The 11,744-nt window shown below is 36.5% G+C and overlaps 1 pseudogene; it reads left to right on the top strand.

Moving 5' to 3' along the window:
• Nucleotides 1-3,564: 3,564 nt before the first annotated feature.
• On the top strand, nucleotides 3,565-10,159 carry LOC109340439 (annotated as a pseudogene).
• Nucleotides 10,160-11,744: the final 1,585 nt, after the last annotated feature.

Raw genomic sequence — 11,744 nt, 5'->3', positions numbered from 1 at the left:
TTAACCTAGTTCTCCCGAGATTTCTGGTACTAGAATAATTCCTCTTGGTGAAGAATATAATCGTACTATTTCTGAAGATCACATTCCAGGCGCACCATTGAGTCCGTAGCAAACCTCTCTAAATCCTATTGAACTCCACACGACCTTCTTTCCAGTCTTTTCTTCCTTTTGAAAATGCTCCCAAACACATCCTTGTTAAAAGTCTCAGAAGCCTTCTGCATATTTTTTAGTTTAACCACTAGAGATTGAGGGTTCTTACCCCACGTGTCACAAACTAAGGGTTCAAAAGCATAGTGGGTAGCCCAAGCAACCTGAAAATGAAAGGGTCTATTACCTTTGTCATCATTCTCAACATGACATCTCACTAGAAGAGGGGAATGATCTGAGTAAATGCGTTTGAGGTGTTCAACATATGCTTCTCGGAAGCTAAGTCTCCATTCAACATCTCCCAAACCTCTATCCAGTCTCTTGGCCAAAACCCACATGCCATGAATTCTCCTCTCCCATGTGAAAGCAGTTTCTATTGCCCCCAAATCAAGAAACCCACATGCATCAATCATGTCTAACATCTTCATAGCTCGGTTAGAACAAAAATTACCTCCCCAAACCGCCCTAGGGCTGCAGTTTTCATTGTAATCACCAATGGCCAGCCAGGGAGCATTGATACTACCCCTAACCGAAATAAGATGCTCCCATAATTCTTCCCGCCTACTCGGGATTGGACTCGTATAGATCGTAGAGCAAACCCAAGCCCAATCAGTATAATTAATAGCAACCGTGACCACTTGAACATGAACACCCATGACTGTAATCCCCAAATCTCTGTGAATAGGTACAAACACCCATATACCACCACTATGACCAACAACCTCAACTTCACAGCAAAGCTCATAACCAAGCGTCCTCCAGAAGGAAACAACTACTGCAAAAAGTCAATGTGTCTCAAAAAGAGCAAACATCATGGGTCTGAAAGTCTTCACAAGGTCCTTCACTCTCCTCTTTCCTCTAGCACCCACGCCTCCTCTAATGTTCTAAGCAATTATTTTATCCTTCTTTCTATCCATGTAAAAAAAATTAGAAATAAACAAACAGCGCAACTTAGGATTGCTCCATAAACTGCATCTGATTAACCATAGTAATTTCATCACCTAGATTAGAATATCCTTTGATGTTACAGCCACCTCCATGAGGACCGAGTTCTCAACATGACACATGTTCTCTGACCTCATCTTAGTACCAAGCGAACCAATATCAGCAATGTTAGCATTGTTCCATGCTCCCTTGTCCATGTCCGCCACCTTCCGACCTTCAACCATCCTCATATCTTCCTCCCCTTTCACCTTAACATGTTGTAAGTAATTGGAGACTACAACTTGAGAAGAATTAGGCTCATTGGTACCTTTATTTTGGTTCCCTCCCTACTTCATAACCTCCTTACGACTTATTTTTTCCCCAAAATTGGTACTCTCCCGTGCCACATGTATGCTGGTGGCCCCCTAAGCAAATCTGAACTCAAAACAGTCCTTATCTAAGATCTTAGATAACAGGACATTATATTTGTTAGTAATTTGGGAACCCTTTAGACTCTCCTCCTTTTTAAATCCAGTTTTTGCCCTCCTTTTTTTAATAACTAACCAATCTCCATGCGGCTCAATAGATAGCTTCCCATTAGGCACGCTAGCAATGCCACCAATATCACATATCAAGTTGTTGCCATTAGTATTAGAACTAACTTCTGGTAGTGTTGCATCCCTTGCCATCACAGGTTGAGTCACCTCTAAAGGTGGATCAGAGTCTGTTGTAGGTACATGGGCAATACAATTCCTAGCCATGTGTCCGTAACAGCCACAACACGAGCACAAAAGGTGAAGACCTTCATACTCTATATTATACCAAGTGTCACGTAAACAGAGCTTTCCCACAACCGGTTTGTCCAAGTCAATTTCCACACAAATCCTAGCAAACCTTCCACGTTGCATATCTAGAGTGTTCATATCAACCTTAATCGGGTTTCCAACTACAATAGCTAATGTTAACAATATGCTCTCATCATAGAACTGCATACCAAGCCCTGATATTCTAATCCAAACCATTGTTGTGTTTATCTTCTCATTGGCAGCAACAAATTCCTTTCTCCAAGGCTTAACAGATAAATAATGGTAAAAAATCAGCCACGGTGCTCCTGCCATCACCTTCTCTCTATTTGTTGCAGCGTCAAACTTAACCAGAAAATATCCATGGCGCACATCAATTATATGAATGCCGCCCACTGGTTTCCACATTGACCTCAACTTGCTGGAGAGCACCTGATACCCTAGGTTTTTTCTGAGCAGTTTTACCACCAAACATTCCTCCCATGGTTGACATAATCTCTGATATTCATTTTCTTCAAAGTTAAACACTGGAAACAGCCTGTTACCTTCTATTAAGTCCATCTGCATAATGTCCTGCATAATCAGATTACATGGCTTCCGTTTTTCTTCACCCATCGCCCCTAACACCTTCTCCTTGAACGTGGGTGTCCTTTCCGTTTGATTCCTCTTGCTCTAGTGAAATACGGAGGCTCCTTCGCTGAGTGTGCGCCATATTCTCGAGGAACCCTAATGCTGTCGTCGCTGCTCTCCATCATCACCCTTTTTAATAAATTCAAAATTCCAATATTTTATATATATATATAACATAAAGGCTACTAGTTATAGCTTATTATTTTTATAAAATAAATTATCTTTATATTTTTACTTTTTAAATTTTTTATTTTTGATTTCTTAAAATATCAAATTATAATATTAAATTAATAAAATTGAAAATTACAATGAGAAACTAAATTATTTAAAAAAAAACGAAAGAAATTTGTCTCCATGATATACCATATTTTGTTTAACTAAATTATACTAATCATTTTTTTTTGTTTAAAAGATCACGCTTATTTCTTACGTGTAAATAATTAGTATAATATATGAATATAAATAGAAAATAAAATATCTTCTGATTTAAGGAGATAAATTATTTCATCCAACAACTAAAATCATGACATATGTCATACTTAATTATTTTATACAAAAAATATTTTTAAAACTAAACAAAATAATATATATATCATACTTTTACTGGTTGAATGAGATAAGTTAGCTCATGTGAATATATTTTATTTCTCATAAAAATATGAGTGCTTTATGTATGTACAAAAAAAAGACGAGAGATTCTTATAATTATAAGTCAATGAGAAATAAAATATGAATGATGTAACGATGAGTAAAAAACTATTACTATTATATATACAATTTTTTTCTTCTAAAAAATTAAAGGAGAAAACTAGTAAAAAATAAAATCAACTTTTTTTTAAAAATTCAATCTTTCTCTTCTATCTGTTTCTCCTCATTTTATTTTCCTTTTCTTTTGTTTTTCTTTTTGGTACTCTTCGAGTTGTACAAAGTCATAATTTCCCTACTTGGGAAGATCTACCACTCTTTTTCTCTCTCTTCATTCAGTGGTGGATCTCTTTTCTCTTCACCATAACCGCCAGCTTAGAAAAAAAGCTGATTAAAAGTTGAACAACACAACTTATCACTTCTCATTTCACCTTTTCTCTATCCCTAACTTCTCAAAACCATTGTGAGTTCATAATATCACGTAATAAGTGTGCGATTCTCAAATCTGCTATTTCTACTAGCTTGTTTTTTTTGCGTGCTCTTAAGCAATAGAGTGTTCTAGTATTTATTTTGTTTTTTGTTTTGGTAATTATTTAACGCATTATCTTGCGTTGGTCACGGAGGATCATGGTTTTGAATTTTGAATAAAACTGTGGAAGTGTTGGTTCATTTTCTCTATAGCTTTTGGCGCAATCTGATATGAATTTTGTTTTGCAATTTGCTTAATTTGATGGTTATTGTTATATGCTGTGATGTGTGTTAACAGAAGTAGTGATGGCAAGTCGATTGAAGGAAGATGAGAAAAATGAAAGACTCATTCGAGGTCTTCTCAAACTTACACCGAATCACAGGTGTATCAATTGCAACAGCTTGGTAGGGTGTCTTTATTATTGCTAATTTTTTTTGCTTCATGTTGTTCTGGATTTATGTAATTATGTTAAACATTCGAAATTAGAAATTCTTAGGCGCTCATTGAGCAAGAAAAGTTCCTTGTTCTGATGCTTAGTTATCATAAATGCACTATGTTCTAACTTTTTATATTATTATTACAAGGTTTTTTGTAACGCGGACTTGATATGTGGCGATGAATCATTTAATGTGTGTTACCACTTACTACAGCTATAAATATAATTTTTTAAATGGGAGATAGTGATGGGTTGTGTAGTTGAGTTACTACACATTGAATGAGGACAATAACCTTTTTCTTGCTCAAGGAGCTACTTAAAAGTTCTTGAAACTGAATCCACTAGCCCCAAGCTCATTGATGTTAGATTCACCTGGAATCAGCGAAGGTAACTTCAAAGGATTGCTACGTAGTAGGAAACAAAATTACTAGTTTGACAGAAGAAGTAATTGATTGCAGTAAGGAATTCATTAAGATTAGTGATATGCAGTCTCATTCCTTGTTATATTTGAATTTGTATGATTGGGGGGGGCACAAATAGGAGACTTCACCTGTGTATGATCTGTTAACCAACGCGGAGTCTTTCATTAAAGTGTCGATGGTTGAAAATTTGACTACCGAGTTAGATATTGCAACCTTTCCAAGTGAGGAGGTTTACTTGGTACATAATATTTTGTTTTTTTGGAGTTTTTATTATTAAACTTAAAAGGGGACCCTGTCAAATATATTACAAGCTTGAGCTGTGCAGTGTAGACAATGTCAAATATATTACAAGCTTAAGCTGTGGAGTGTAGACAGTGTCAAATATATTACAAGCTAGCTCTGCCTTATGTCTTCATGAATATTGACTATTGACAACTTTTTTGCAAAATATATGTGTGTGTTTGTGTAATAACATGGCATCGTTACTACTATGGAGTTGTTTGGTCCATGTTTTCTACCCCACCTAGTGGGAAAAGACTTAGTTGTTGTTGTTATGAATAAGCTTCAGGAAAACAAGATGTACTCAGATTATTTCAATGCAGGAAAGCAGAAGGACTCAAATAAGTTGCATTTGGCTTATTTTCATGCTCAATTATACAGGTGTTGTATCCTCCATGGTGGGGAAGATAGATTTAATTTCTTCTATGACAAACAGAACAATGTTTTTCATTTGTACTTAATGTCATGGTTGTAGACTCACAGGATTGATAACAACACCCATAAGCTATTGATTACTCTCTAGATTTCAAGCAAAAATGGGAACCATAAACAAAGAAATAAATTTGAATGAATATTGAATACCTTCGTTGGACATAATTTTGTACACTTCAACTTAAGTGTTCGTAATCTCTACTAGCTTTTAGAGTGTTGTCTGATTGCATTCTTATGAACCTAGCTAGGAAATGGTTGAGTTTGATGTCAAGACAGATATCTAGAAAATGGTTACATCTAATCTTTTTTACTTTCTCTCTTGGCAGGGACCACAATATGTGTGCACAAATTTCTGGACGTTTGTTTGCACAAACTGTAGTGGAATACAGTAAGTCCTTACAACCTTTTTACTTATTGGGTTTTCAAAATGTCTTCATTTGGCTTTAAGGATTGAATCTATATTTTTGAAGATGATAGAAGCCTATTATACCAACACACATTTCTCATTTTAATGGACTTGAGTGTCATGTGCCTTTCACTTACATGCTTTCTTTATGTTTTGCTCATGAACTTCTACACCACTAACAATGAAGCTTGGAACATCTTTATACTGCATGTATTTTCTTTGTAGTTTATGTATTTTTCTGTAGTGTTGTTTTTTGATGGATTGAAGTTCATGAATTGTGTACCTACTAAAATATGATCTGTATTTTTCAGTAGGGTTATCCAAGCTGTGTTGTGTTTAAAATTTGAAATATATATTCTTTTGTACTGGAGATAGGTCACTAGTCATTCCTGTTTTCTAAAATGCTTTGTGTTTATTTCCAGTCGAGAATTTACACATCGAGTAAAATCAGTTTCGATGGCTAAATTTACTTCACAAGAAGTTAGTGCACTTCAGGAAGGAGGAAATCAGGTATATAGGCTTGTTTATGATAAAACTTGCACTGGATATCTTAGTCTCATTGATGTTGTATGTTTCTTAAGTTGATTTTCATTTTTTTCTAATATGAGGATCTAAAAGCCCTCAATATGAGGACACATATGAACGTCGTTATAGTGATAGGTCTAGTCCTGGTGGAAGAAGTCCTGGTGGAATAAGTCTTGGCGGAAGAAGTCCTAGTGGAACAAGTCCTGGTGGAACAAGTCCTAGTGGAAGAAGTCCTGGCGGAAGAAGTCCTGGTTATGATCAGGAAAGTAGACAGTATGGTGATTTTAGAAGAAGCACTGATCCTCCTCCAGTTGTCAATGACTGGCGTCGTGAAGATAGATTCAGAGATGGAAGGAAATTTGAAGATCATAGAATATCTTATGGTGATATTAAGATGGACAGCCAATCCCCTGAGCGAGCGAAAGATCTTGGTTCTTCAAGTCTACCTGTTGTCCGACCTATTAGAGATATTTTGGGAGAAAATGTTGTACCTCTTCGAATCAGTGAACCCCCTAAAACAAACAGTGGAAAGGCTGCTAACGGCTCATTGCTAACACAGGTGAAATAATCAGGAATGATTACCATATATTTCAATCATCTGGGTCTTGATGCTACTTGATATACCTTCTGCCTTTCCTCTTGAGAGACTTCGGTGTTTATCAGCGGGTTTAATAGCCTTGTTGCAATCATTAATTGGGAGTAAAATGTTAGCAAATAGTCAATGAGCTATTGCATTTATTTTTTACTCTGAACTTGCAAGTTGGTTTTTGGAGGGGAATAGAGAGAAAGGAAAGGCTTTGAGAGCCATGAAATACAGTTGTGAAATCAAGTCTTCCCTTTTCCTCTAAAAACCAACTCGCAAACAAACCCTTAAGGCCGACCTACCCCTTCCTTCTCCCCTTTTGCTTTGTAAAGTTCTTAAAATTGATGTTCTACAACTTACTGTTTATGATTGCAGAGAACTTCATCTTCCAGTAGCTTGGCATCCAGCAATGAAAATCTTGCCGAAGTTAAACTTGAGACTACCAAGAGCCTTATTGATTTTGATGATGATCCTGAACCGCCTGTGGCTCCACAACCTGTTGTGATGCCAGAAAATTAGGGTGATAACAATTGGGCCTCCTTTGATTTTGCTCCTGAGGCAAAAGCAGCTCAGGGTTCTTCAAATGCAAATCCACTTGAACCTGTGTTGTCTCAATTGTCCATACCAGCAGCTTTACCTGGTCATGTGTCTGGAGCTCCAGGTGGTCCTCATCATGCAGCAGCTATTCCTATGAGCAGTGTGCCTGTGACAGGATCAGCTCTTATTGCTGCCGGAGCTCCAACTATTAGTAGCCTTTCAGCATTCCAACCCAGTGGTGCTTCAGTAACATATCCTGGATCGTGAACAATATCACCACTCAATAATGCGGGACAGTTGGCTGGTTTACAGTATCAGCAACCTTCGTTCCCTGGAACCGTTAGGCAGCCTACTATTCAACAATTTACACCACTAGTAGGTGGTGCTACGAATAATCAGGTTATTCTTATTGAGAGTAGTTGCCTCTAATGTTTTGTCTATTAATTAAGATTTAATGTCTTTTCACCCTTTCCTGGAAACATCTTGCAGCCCTGGAATATACCTTCTTTACCGACAGAACAGGGGCATGCAAGCACACCAATGCCACATGCATTACATCACGCCAATGAGACTAATTCCGATGTTGTTTCACAACCTTCTACTGTAGACGTAAAACCAAATGGAAGAACTGAACTTCCAGAAGTATAATTCCCTGCTTAGTTTACTTCATAAAGCATCTATATTGTGCCCATGCTTGTATACACCTACTGTCGTTTCTCAGGTTAGTTGTGATTTCTGCAGGATCTATTCACTGTAAAATATTCACCCTTCCCTGCTCCAGCTCCAGGTTGGCATATGGGTGCACCCCTTGGCATGGGTACTTCAATTCAATATAATAAAACAATGGTACCGTTAGAGCCCATAATTATTACCTTACAAATTTATACTGATTCTTGTCTACTAACTAGTAAAATAGCGTGATGTATTTCTCATAATTCTCTTCTCATCTTTACAGCCTATTCCAAGTTTTTCGCAGCCACCAAAATCATCAAATCCATTTGATGTTAGCAACGAACCAACTCCAGTTCAAGCTGCATCAGTATGTCACTTTAGTTGATATATTAGTAATTAGTGTGTAATGTTCCCAGTAATAGTTTGGATACTTTTGTCCAATTTTGTGTGGTGCATGCATGCATACTGTCTTAAGGCATTAATATTTGATATTGCTAGAGTACTAGGTATCTGTAATCTGTCTCTTCTAACGTGCGTGATTTGCTTTAGAGGAAAATATTTTTTACAATCACTGGTGAAAGATAACAAATATAGTGTGGATTTGTCCACTATTGAGTCATTAGCTCATGTTATTTTTTAATAATTAATTACTAAAGTGTACATTACTAACCGAAGGGTGCATCTTGCTTAGAGGAACCTTATCTTTTAATAGGAAGTTTGAGTATCTGGCAAATGCTGAAAAGTATTGTCTGTTTTATTTATGATCACCTGTTATTTAAAATAGATGGAACATTAAAGTATTACATAATTACTTCCTAATATTTCAATTCATCCATTAATTAAAACTTGTTATAGCCTTCCAGTTTACCCTAGGAAAATTCATAATAGCATAATGTTCCCCAAGATTTCATTAGTTAATTGCACATTTTGGTTAATTTATTTTTTTGTTGGTGTTTATGGCTTGTAGTTTCCTTCCACGTCATCTTTGGAAGGTGTTCTTCCTAGTGTAACAACTTCAGGAACAGTGCACCCTTCAAGCCTGGGTAATCAATCTTTTGCCTGGAATCCACCCTTATCATCATCATATGTATCAGTGCTGCCTCCTCAAGCACAAACTCTTGCACCAGCCGTGACACCAGGTATATTTATCTTTTTGACATTTCCTCAATCAGTTATTTTAGTTGAAGTCCATTTTCTCTATATTTGTATTCTGAACTGTCGTGTAAAATTCTCAGGGGCATACATGGGGCAACAAATGCCAAGGTAACTATTTCCTAATCATGGTTATATTTCTTGTTTGCATAGGCTTAAGATTAGGTTGTCCTTTTTCTATTGGAAACATCTTTTAGGTCTCATCCTTCAGATACCATGTTGGCCTTGCATACAATGTAGCAGAGTCCAGTAATAAAGTGAACCCTTTAGAAGAATTCACATGAAAACTCAAATTTTAGCATCTCGTTCCATAGTTTCACAAACGTTGCTTCCTTGAGTGGGCGGCTATTACGTGCAGTTACTGAGTGCTAAGTTTTATTTCTCCGGGTTTTTGAAGTAATTTGTGCAAGTGCTAATTTATTGTTGTTGTATGGATAGAGTCAATAATTATTGGTTGCGGTTCACCATTACCTACCTTGCTTGCCAATATAAATATTGATAACTGAACACACAGGTATCAAGGAATTGAGAGTTTTGGTGATGATGGGGCTGCTTTTGGCATCTCAAATCTAGACCAGCAGTTGAATGGTAGGTTGTCAATCCCTGCAACCCCAAACTTCTTCCCAGCAGGAGGGAAATCATTCGGATGAGCTGGTATTTTTATCTGCTCGGAATCTTTAAGTCAAGCATCGACTTGTTGCACATGTACAAGTATGGTTGTAGTGGTCTCTATCGTCTGTCAATCAGAAAATACACTCAAACACATTGAGATCTATGGTCACTCGTTGGTCGAATTCAAATATTTGTTCTTGACCTTGTAGATTGTTCATTGCTATAGAAAAGAGAAAGGAAAAATATGCCTTCTAGTATGCAGGTCTAAATAGACAGATAATGAGGAGTGCAGAGACCTCGTTGTATAGACAAATAATTTTTTGGCAAATCCACATTTTCATTTGCATTTGTAGCGTCGATTAGGCAATGGTGTGGTTTGGTGCCTCTAATTATATTATTTTTATTTTGCTGCATCGTATTATTTTGTAATATAATTTTGATAAGGTCTTTTTATTGTCATCTAGCTCTATTTATGCTATAATGAGTTTAGAAAATGGTCACTGATCATTTAAACTGAACTCAGGATCATTTATGCTTTGTAGATAAAGGTGAGAAGTTTTGGGGATTTTACATATTGTTGAGAGAAAAAGGGAAGAAAACCTTGATGTTAAATTTGAATTACAAATGGTTTTTTCTAAACAAGTTGATGGAAATATCCCATTACATAAAAATTGGTTCTCCATATTTTCCACCCATTTTAGGAAAAAATTTTATCTTACTGACAGGTCGTTTTTCTTTCCTTCCTCATTTGTTCCTCTATGCCTTTTCTCTGTGAACTACTAATCTTCCCAAATTCTCCTAGTACAATAATTTTTAATTGTTGTATCTTAGTTGCCAAACATGACCATAACATCGTTCACTTCCTGAGGGTGTAAATGAGGCAAGTTGAATATGGTTTAGTTTAGTTTGACTTGTTAAAGGCTAGTTCAGTTCAAAACTTGTTATTTGTGTAGTTCGTAACAATTCCGAATGACACAAAATAATACTTACTGCTCGAGTTATGACTAAGTTGCTCTCTTTAACAAGTTTCGTGATACTGCCAAAATTGTGTAAGCACATTATCAACCATGCCGTCTCCAAGATAAGATAGCCTAGTTCTTCGTTATTCGATTTTTTACTACACTGGAAGAATCGATCTCGAATACACCCACAATATGGCTACCACCAATTCGCGAAATTCCGATAATATGATTATTTGTGTCAATTCTTTTTCCACAATAGTGATTTCTAGTGTCAGTTTTCGATATTATCACAATTTGGCTGCAAGTGCCAATTCTTAAGTACCACATAAAGAAAGGGAGAGAAGGTTGCCAGAAATGCGTGGGCAAAAAGTTATGGGGGAGAAAGAGGAAATTGAATGAAAACTTAGGACGAAGAATTATGAGGGGAAGAAGCCTCTCTTTATAGCCTTAAGCCTTCAACTGAACTTCCATCTGACAGTAGAGATATCAAAACGTTTACATGATTCGACGGTGGAAAAAAGTTGCTACACAGATCAACACACAATCCAATCCAAAAAATAAAATTTATTTAAAAGGAATGTTTGGCCCGAACAAGAACCGAATCGACTAGCGGTGGAGGTAGTGCATGCACATGTGCGTGGAGGGCGCACACCCCAAGGTGTAACGTAAGGTTTATTAAGCCTTTCAACTTCTCTCTTCCTAGCAATGTGAGACTTCAAGAGTTTTTTTATTTCACACCCCCAAAATATCCCCTTAATGGCCTCATTAATATGTGATCGATGTTGTACCCGATGTAAATATTATAACAATTAAAGTAGTATTAAGAAGTGACTCATAGATCGTTTCCAAATGATTATCTTTCCAAAACTTCAAACACCTTATACTCACACACACATACAAAGGGTTTTGTGGTTGAATGGTATAACAATAAGCAATTTTAGAAACATTAATTAAGCAATGTAATAAAACGGCTAAATTCCTTTGGTTCGTTTGTTCACAACTCAATCCTCAGTTTCAAAAGATTAATTTTACATTTCAACCATCATCTTCCTAATTTGCACAGTTTCACAACCTAAGCTTTTAACTAAGCGAAATCATCATAAACATG

The sequence above is a fragment of the Lupinus angustifolius genome, unplaced genomic scaffold, assembly GCF_001865875.1.
Source record: "Lupinus angustifolius cultivar Tanjil unplaced genomic scaffold, LupAngTanjil_v1.0 Scaffold_172_19, whole genome shotgun sequence".
NCBI classification, from domain to species: Eukaryota; Viridiplantae; Streptophyta; class Magnoliopsida; order Fabales; family Fabaceae; genus Lupinus; species Lupinus angustifolius.
Note: the sequence above shows the minus strand (reverse complement) of the source record. Positions and strands in the feature narration are given on the sequence as shown.